Here is a 10,235-nt window from a genome sequence, read left to right as displayed (position 1 = left end):
AAACACTGGGATTTTGCTAATAGGGATGAGGATTTTATCATTCATTTCGTAAAATTATGAAATAATCCTCAAAATGGCAGCAAGTTATGGAACAAAACGGTGCATATTTCACTAAAATCGAGTCTATGCTAAATGAAAGCTTTAATTTAATTCAAAAAAACAAAGAACTTCTTTTCACTAGCTCGCTTTGTAACAAATTTTCATTAAAATATTTCTCATTTCAAGCTGAGCTTTTTTTGTTTCGCCTGCACTTCTTTCTTAACATTGTGAAGCTCAAAAAAAGCTTCAGAAAGCTCATACAAAGTTTTCAATCAATGGGACTTCACCATAAAGTGCTGCGCCCAGTGATCGTGTAACTGTTAGCTTTGAAAGCGTAAACCGCCCACACAGCAAACTTCACTGTAAGACATATACGAAGCTCCAAGCTCTAAGCTAACGCTAAACGAGTATAAAGCTCGCGTTAACCCATAGTCATTTCTTCATACGCTCCAGCCTACTACTCGTTAGACGCAAGTGCGCTGAAAGCTAAAAGACTAGTTGGTCAGTTGAGTGCGGTACCTAGCAGCAAGCGGACGTGTCTTTCTTCGTCGACAGTGGAACTAGACGGGCCGTGGCGATCACGATCAAGTGTGCGTGTGTGTATGTACGTTGGCGAGTGCGAACGCATAGCGATTGTTGTGTTTTGTTTTTGCTCCCGTGCGAATATATAATATAATAGAAATGAGGAAATAAATACATGCGTATCAAAAAAAAGAGAAAACACAAATTAAAAGTGACAACTCGGCGATGTGTTTTGCATAAATTTGCTCTAGAATACAACAACAAAGTGCAGCATAAATTGAAAGAAAAATTGTGTTTTCGAAAAAGTAAAGCAGAAAGTGTAGAGGGCGAGCGGAGAAAGGCGCGCAAAGAATATAGAAAGTGACCTTTAGTGTAAATTTCGAGACGGCAGCACGTTTTCGAAAGCGAGTGACAGGCTGAAGCCGTCGTCAGCAGTGGCTGCTCCTGTAAATTCAAATTAAACGCCGCACATTCGATGCAAGGTAAAGTTTTTGAGTTGTCTTTGTTTTGTTGGTTTTCGAAACAAGTTGCGCGCATGCGCAGACTGCCATGTCATGCGAAGTTTCCCCCTGCCGCAGCCAGATCGTATGTAATACAAAGTAGTCGATGTAGACACGCTCGAAACTTGTTGTTTGCATTTTGTGTTATTGTGGAATAAACGCGATATCTTTGATCTGATCTTGCGCGTGGCTTCAGCTACTTTTGGTACTTTTCCGAAGATGCGCGTGTGCATATTCAGTTTCAGCGTACGTCCTGGTGCTCACGCTTCTTTCACTTTTATCGCGGCTGCCTTGCGTGTCAAGCGGTTATTTATGGTTGCACCCGCCCAACGAAAATTCGCGCATGTGCAATCTGCACAGCTGTTTGTCGCGTTGCGCTGTGTGTTGTTGCACTGCAGTGTTGCCATATCGCGCGCGCGTACTTTTTCAGCTTTATGTTGTGTTGCAGCATTCGCTATTATTAAGTCGTTAAAAAAAAAAAAAAAACAAATTGACTATACAATGAAAGGCAAGCGAAACAGGTAAATACTCGTAGAAAAAAGAAATCGCATTCTTTGGCGTCTGCTCAGCTGGCTGTCGGTGGCGGAATTCGAGCGCAGCTCGCAAGCGGCGATTGCTTAACATAACGTTTATGGTCTCCGGCATTTCGTGCTTTTCTTTTACCGTTTCGCTCTTTATCTCATGCCTCGATTTCTTTGCATTGAATTATGTTTTCTACGCTTGTTATTTACTCGCATTGTAACGAGTACGCCAGTCGCTTGTTATTCATATTATTTTTATTTTTTTGGTTTTTATTAATTTGTGTGAAACGTGTGCGGAATTTTCAATTGTCACTAGCCGCAGTGGCCTTTTGTGTGTTGACGTGTGTTTTTCTTTACCTTAGCTGCCATAGTGGTTCAATTGTTAATGGCCCAAATTGTAAGTCACATTGATTGCGGTTGAAACTGCTATTGCGTACTGAACGAGTTCGCTGGTACCAGCAACATGGTAGGTATGACATGAGTTCATTATCTTTATTGTAGACTGAACTCTCTTAAGCAGTGCTCGCTGTCAAGCAAGCCCTTTTGTAGTCTATACTAATATGGAATCCTCTCTTTAGGGGGGTATGCTCGTCTATAAATTTTAAAAATTCGATTTTTCGTTTCAAATCGTTAATCGAAGTATTTTTAAAGTGCGACTCTATAATTTACAAAATTAAACATTTTTTTTTGAAAAATTTTATAATTTTTTTTTTCCAAAAAATTTTGTATATTTAACAAAACTAAAATTCTCACTAAATTTGTAGGTATAAAGTATTCTAAAAAAGGACCTTCAGAGCCTATAGTATAAAAGCGTATAAAAACATATTAGGTAGTCGAATAAGTCTTTTCGTATTTTGTCAATAAATCTCGCTGCAGTCGTATATCTCCAGTGTTACCAACCACATTGTGTCATACTATATAGTGTTGGAAAGGTGAGATTTTGAGCTTTATTTAACCTAAAAAAAAATCGGGGTAGTCGAAAAAAAATTATAGCGGTTCAAAAATGAGTGAAAATAATGAAGAAATTTGCTAAATTTTGAAATTTTTGGATTAAAATATGTGAAGTTTACGGAGACGATGCTGTATCAGTTCGTGTAGCACAACAATGGTTCGCTCACTTCCGTTCTTAAAATTTCGAAATTTCGATTTACATGATGAAAGTTTTATACTGATGAAATAATGTCTCTAACGGAAAAATGGCAAAAAGTGGTCGACCAAAATGGTACATATTTATTTATTTAGATATTTATTATTATAAATATAAAAAAAAATAAGTTGAAATTTGATTAGAAATACGAAAATACTTTTTCGACCAACCAGTATTTATCTTAATATTGAATGGTCAGTTTGTGTGTGAGCTACATGCATACTATAGCAACAACATATTCGGAAATTTTAGGGTTACCTTGGACAAAACTCTAACTTCGTGAAGATATCTCATTAAATGAAAAGGTTTCCCATACAAAAACTTGATTTGGTCAATCGGTTTGTATGGCAGCTATATGCTACAGTTGTCCGATCTGAACAACTTTTACTCAGTTTATAGAACTTACTTTGGTTAGTAGTTTATGCGCCATTTTATGGCAATAACTTGTCAAACAAAAAAAGGTTTGCGTACCAGAACTTAATTTTAATGGATCGGCTTGTATGGCAGCTATATGCTATAGTGATCCGATCTGAACAGTTTCTGGTGAGATTATAGCATTGTCTTAGATAATAATTTTTGCTAAATTTCAGGAAGATATCTCGTCAACTGATAAGGCTTTTCATACAAGCACTCAGTTCCGATCGTTCAGTTTGTATGGCAGCTATATGCTACAGTGATCCGAGCTGAACAATTTCTGCCTATATTATAGTGTCGTCTATAATAATAAGTTTGGCCAAATTTCGTGAGGATATCTTGTCAAATTAAAAAGTTCTTCATACAAGCACTTGATTCCGTTGGTTCCAAGCTGTATGACAACTACATCCTATAAAGGTCCGATATCGACGTTTCGAATCAATGTGAAGCTTCTTGAGTAGGAAAGAAGGTGGGCAATATTTCAGTTCAATATACCAAAAATTGATATGTTAGTTGGCATATATATATATAACGATATGGCTAAACCAACTCAGCTCGTCACGTGGATTATTCTATACTACCTAGCCAGCGAAAAAAAAAATCTCAAAACTATTTATAGATTGCAGAAAATGTATTAACTTTTTGTGCATTTATTATAATTTTTTGCATTGCTAAGACAAGCATGTGTCAAGTATATTTAAATCTGTGATCTTTCATAACGCAGCACATGCCTCGCTGCTCGCGCTCTCTAAATGTTACGACTGTTGTAAATAGCGCTTGAAACAATGACATGCGCGATCTGTTATCACTGCATATTAACGCTATATACATGAACTTTTGTCCATTCATTATTCAAGTAAATCTGTAAACATGTGGTCTGTGGTCCACATCAAATATGTATGTATATGAGTCAAGTTTTGTTGGCTCGAGATAATTTACAAATGTATGTACATACATAAGTATGTATATTCACTGTACATGGTTAAATGACAGCTGATAAGAAGCGCTGTCAGTCAGCAAAATAAATAAGCACACCATTTACATATGTACATACGTTATATGACTTGTAATTATTTTTTAGGTGGATTAAACTTTTTTATTATGGTATCAAATATTTATCACAAACAGATGACTAAACAGCTCCATAAAATTCGATATAAATATGTATGTATGTATGTATTTATATACAAAAAAATATTTTTTGAAACTCACAAGGGGATATAAATAACTCTTTTAATCAATGAGCAGCCTGGAGAGATTCGAAATCAGCATAAGATGGCTAGCAACGATTTTGAAAAATTTTTCGATCAGGGAAGGAGCATTGCTTGCTCTGCTTTGCACACTTTCTTGATACTCGAGTAGTCTATTATGATATGATTATGAAGAGAAATAAATTGTTGACACAAGTGATTCATCCATACCACTGTGTCTTCCATATATTCAAATATGTAGATTTTTATCTTGTACTTATCCTACTATTAGGAGACTTGACGATTTAAATATACTTTGTATTTATCGTACACTTAGAAGATTTGAACAGCACCACTATATTAGCTGTGGTCGCTCAATTATACTGAAATTTCATGAAGAAACGCAAAAATTCCAGAGCTTTCGTAAACAAGTCCGCGCATAAATTACATACTTGTACATACCACATATCCATATATAGTATGTAAGTATGTGTATGTATAGTGTATACTTTTCAAACATAGGTTTCTAGTAGATATTATGCACTGTCGTGCATAGTAATTATATTTACAAGTATGATATGAGGCATCACACAATAAATGCATATATAAGTAACCACTAACCTGCCTATTACGCAATGGTAAAATAATTTGCGACGCAAGAAAGTGCAAAAAGTAGCAATTATCAGAAGAAACAGTTTTACGTATGTGCGAATTTCCTCATATGAAGCCGACTTTATTTGTGCCCTGTAGCGAAAATTTGGAAATTCTTAGTTGTGCGGGAAATATACTTACATTTGCTTATTTCTCGGGTCCTCTGAGGCACTGACGTCGCGTTTCTTTCTCTGGCGGAGAAATTTTTCGGCAAACAAAATCTTAGTAATCTGCTAGTTTCGAGCCTGGCCTTTCCTATGATCTAATTTATCTATAATTTATTTTAAGTCTTAAGTTATGAAAACCATAATATTAAGAAAAAATGTTAACTTCGGTTGCATTGAAATCGGTGGCTACGACAAATGAGCAGGTTCAAATCGATATCTCGAAAACTGAGGGACTAGCTCGTGCATATACAGACAGATATATAATATATTTATATATCATTAAAGTGTTTTTTTTAACTATTCATTTTTTTCAGTCCCATCTTGAGATTTTCTTGGAAATACCCTAAAAAAAATTCCCTAGTCCAAGGCATGAAACATTTTCCATCGAAAACACAGGACAATCGTAATTTTTTTCTGTAAATTTCTATAGCTCAGAGGCATTTTATAGTATCGTTTTGACTTTAGACACATATTCCTCAGAATTAAACACTCTTCTCGAGATATTCGACTTTTTAAGTAAGGCTTTATAAAATTTTCATTGATGGATCTATGAAAACACTTAAAAAGTCGAATATCTCGAGAAGTATTAATGATAGCGATTTTGACCTCGGATCTGTTTTGTAGCAAATAAAATTTTCTTCAAGTGTGGCATGTACATTTTTTCTATAGCTCTTGTCATTTACGAGATATATACAAAAAAATGCGAATTTCATGGAAAAATCAGGTTTAGAGCCCCGTACTACCTCGCCGGTGTAAGTTTCGACTTTGTCGCAATGGGCACTTTTGTAGAGTGTTTAATTCTGGGGAATATGTGTCTAAAGTCAAAGCGATGCCATAAAATGCCTCTTAGCTATAGAAATTTAAAGATAAATAATCACGATTGTCCTGTGTTTTCGATGGAAAATGTTTTCATGCCTTGGTCTAGTCCTTAATGTTAATATTAAGGGCTAAAATTTTCAGGGAATTTTTTAGGGTATTTCCAAGAAAATCTCAAGATGGGACTGAAAAAAATGAATAGTTAAAAAAAACCCCTAATATATCTTATATATTTTAAAGTGTCTTCGATCCTTCTTTCTGGGTGTTAAATATCCTGTTCAGTGTACAAAAAATATTGAGCAATTCTCAAAGGAAAAACTAACCAAAAATGTGTAAAGCTAAATACGATAAAATTGAAAATAGCGGTTTTACCAATTTAGTGAGTTGTTGTTGCTTTTGCATGTAATATTTTTTTTTATTCAGATTGTTGCGATCTGAAAACTCACAACTTGATCGTAAGCACAATGAGAACATTTTGACATACGAGCGCCTTTTATGTTGTTTACAGTAACTTAAATTGTTCATCTCGTCCAAAAAATGGAATTAAGATACGATTATTTTTTACAAATTTCGACGTGATTTATCTCAGTAACAGTGCATCGATAAACTTTGTTCAATTTTTGGCAATGAAGCACCATATATGTCTTGTATTTATCGATGGTGTGTTTAATCCAATAGAGATCGTAGATCAAGACCAAAATGAATTTCGTGAAGATCGTCAAAAATCAGTTCTTTTTCCGGAAACTATTGTCGCTGTGCACAAATTGCTATTGTCAGAAAACTATAGACATTGGTGGGTTCAGCCTACAAACAATATAAACAATTAACAGCAAAAAAAATTGTTCACGTTGGAACCCACACAATTTGCCAATCCGTCGAAAAAAGGCTCGTGGTCGAGAGAAATGTTGAAAAAACACGATAGCGGGTTTTGAGACTCGTATATGACAACAGAAACGTTGATTAATCGTGGATTTATACGTATAAGCTCGAAAGTAAACAGCAGTCGGCTGTATTCGTGTTTCAAAATGAGCCGAAATCAACAAAAGTTGTTCTCAAACGAAGTATTTCCAAGCAAATGGTTGCCGTTTTTTTTTTTAGAAAAACTGAACAAGTCGCAATTATATCACTAGAACAACGCATAGCAGTAAATTCTCAGTGGTACGCAACCATTTGTTTGCCAGTTGAAGATCTTACAAGAAATCTAAGAAACTAACCGTCGAAGACGGATCACACTTCAGTACGGCAATTCATGCTCTCACACATCGACTGAAACAATTGCATTTGCTGAGTCATTCACCTTGAAGTCCTCACTTGTTTCCTAGTGACTTCTTTTTACTCTCAACTAAACTAAGGGGTCAACGTTAACCTTGTCGACGAACCTAAAGAGGCGATTGATGCGTTCAGAACGCATGTTTTGGAGATACCTCAATCGGAGTAGTAAAGTGCTTCGACAAATGGTTCAAACGTATACAATAGTATATAGATCTGAATGAAAAATATTTTGAAAAACAATCTCGGTGATTATTCTCTAAATTAAATATATACAATCACAAGAAAACCGAGCTTTAAACAACTACCAAGGTGAGACCTAGTTATTGAAATCAGTGCGGCTAATGTTTCCTTTCAGTACTCCAAAAAGAAAATTAGCAAATGTCATTTCACAATAAAATATAATAAATTTGCTTATTTACTGCTAGTATAATTCATTCGAATTGTAAAATCACCGGATACACTATATGTACTGTGCCATTGAAAGCATTTTCATTTAGATTTGAATTTCTGTTGACCATTGAACTGTTTTTAAAGGCGCACACCATTTAATTAACTAATTGAATAGCTGCGTCCATTCTTCGCTGACGTTTTTATTTCTCATTTAAGTGTAATCTACATATATATATAAACTATATATAGTATAAGATAAGAGCAAACCCATTGAAACGTCGACTGATGGTCAGCAGATAACAATGAGATACTGTGTACAGATTCAGTTATGTTTGAAATTGAAGCACTCAGAAGCGCGAATTTAATGCAGATTATAATCTGAACGGAGACAATAAAATGTGTGACGGGGCTTGTAAAACACAGAAGAAAACGGCGGAGATCCTATTCATATACATGCAACAGTTCAATTCAAAAGTCCTCTACCTATAAAAAAAAACACATTTTTTTGGCATAATTCGTTTTTTTATTCAGAGTTCCTTTCTAGGTTGATTTACTGATTGATCAATGGCCTGAGCAGGAGTAGTTGGAACATTTTTTAGAATCTTAGCCCGAGATACACTGATTATAGCGATTCTCCAACTTTTTGATACCATTTTTGTAGTACGATTTGCCCTTTGCTTCAAAGTAGGCCTCAGTTTCGGTGATGATCGACGAAATGTTCTATCCAGCAAGCATTCTTTTGAAATCTGAGAACAGAAAATAGTCGTTGAGGGCCAGACCTGGAGAATAGGGTTGATAGGGAGGCAATTCGAAGCGCAATTCATTGATTTTTGCCATCGTTTTCACTGACTGGTGACACGGTATATTGTCTTTGTGAAACAACAATTTCTTTTAGTTTTCAAATGCAGCGATGAATCGGCGATTTCGTACTTCAAACCATCCAATAGCGCTATGTAATTGTCGCTGTGACGGTCGCAACCATCAAGGATGGTCCTTCCTTTTCTAAGATAATTAATAAAAATTATTCCATGCGCATCCCAAAATACAGACGCCATAATCTTGTCAGTCGACTGTTGTGTTTTTTCACGCTTTAGAGCGGGTTCATCGTGCACAGTTCACTCGGATGACTGTCGATTGGACTTCGGCGTGAAATTATAGAGTCATGTTACATCATTGTCACATATTGATGCAAAACTCGGGTTTATTACGCTTGAACGTCTCTAAAGACTGCTCCGAATCATCAACTCGTCGTTGTTTTTGGTCAAAAGTGAGCTTGAGGAGTACCTAGAGCTTTCTTATACCCAAATATGAATGATATGATATACACGTTCAGTTGACATCTTTAGAGTGCCTGCTATCTAGAACATCTGCATTTTCCGGTGATCCCAAACTATTTTGTGAACATTTTTGATGCTTTCGTCGGTAACAACATCTTTTGGGCGTCCACTGTCTTCACTGTCTTCGGTGCTCATTTCACCACGTCTAAACTTAGCATGCCATTCTTTGATGGTTCATTTTCCGGGGCAGTGGGACTGAAAACTTATTACCAAGCTAAGTTTTTGCTTCAACTCTATTTTTTCCCTTCAAAAAGCAATATTTTATCGAAATTCCTTTTTATCCATTTTTCACAATAAAAAGGTTGCCTCACTCAAAGTAATATAATTCACAAACTGATGATCTGACAGCTGTCAAATTTATGCACGCGTCTACTGAAGGTTAGGGCTAACTAAAAAACATATGAATTTAATTCTAGCAGCGCCATCTATGTGCCAGGCTGGGACCTTTGGATTGACCTAACTAACTTGTGTCCATTTGTACCCTTCAGAGAGTAGTTCGCGGTGTACTCGCTTTAAATATTTCTCGAGGAAATTTTTTGCCAGAAAATCACAAATCAACTATAAAATATTCATTCATACATACATACATATTTGCAATTAATCCAACGCATTTACATATTTATACATTTGTTGGTGGCAGTGTCAATGGAGTTATTCGCTGGCTGTGTCTGTTTAATTAGGCAGTCGCCCCCAAGTATTCGAGTGACAAACAGCGATTTACTCACGTTTCGTTAGCAAATACTTTTTCCGTTTATTTGTTTATAATTGTATCGATTTCACCGACACACACACCCAGCACACCTGCCGATTGCAGACACCAGCTAGCTGCCATACGCTTATCGCCGTTGCTACCATTATTTACATATGTATAAGTATATATGTATAAATGCATGTAAGTATATAATACATATTCATACATGTATGCACATCAATTGGAGCTTAACTATGCATGTTTGTGTGTGTGTGTGCTGAAGTGTGTGAGCCTTTGGCATTGTCGCCAATTACGCTTATTCGATTAAATGCAGCTCGTGTAATAGTGGTGATGTTGTTGCTGTTTTTGCGCGCACCGTTGCAGCGAGAACTTGCGCTGATGACAATACGCCACTGACAGTCTTGCGCTACTTAGTATGCGCAAAATGACAACAAAAACAAAACAATGCTATGCAAATGTATGGCTGTGTATGTGTGTGTGTATGACTATCGTGTATCGGCAGCAACATCGATATGTAACGGTATCAACAAGCAATTGCAATAATTAGATTCAAATTA

The 10,235-nt window shown here is 35.9% G+C and overlaps 1 protein-coding gene across 3 annotated transcripts in view; it reads left to right on the top strand.

Annotated features, from left to right (window-relative positions):
- Window positions 1–538: 538 nt before the first annotated feature.
- Window positions 539–10,235, top strand: part of LOC120770858 (sphingomyelin phosphodiesterase) — a 33,053-nt gene continuing 23,356 nt past the window's right edge. For all 3 annotated transcript variants that reach the window (XM_040098472.1, XM_040098471.1, XM_040098473.1), the window contains exon 1: window positions 539–1,043. The gene's annotated coding sequence lies outside the window, so the exon portion shown is untranslated. The remainder of the gene's footprint in view (window positions 1,044–10,235) is intronic.

This window comes from Bactrocera tryoni, chromosome 3, assembly GCF_016617805.1.
Source record: "Bactrocera tryoni isolate S06 chromosome 3, CSIRO_BtryS06_freeze2, whole genome shotgun sequence".
NCBI classification, from domain to species: Eukaryota; Metazoa; Arthropoda; class Insecta; order Diptera; family Tephritidae; genus Bactrocera; species Bactrocera tryoni.
The sequence above is the reverse complement of the archived record's forward strand: the minus strand, read 5'-3'. Positions and strand labels throughout refer to the sequence as shown.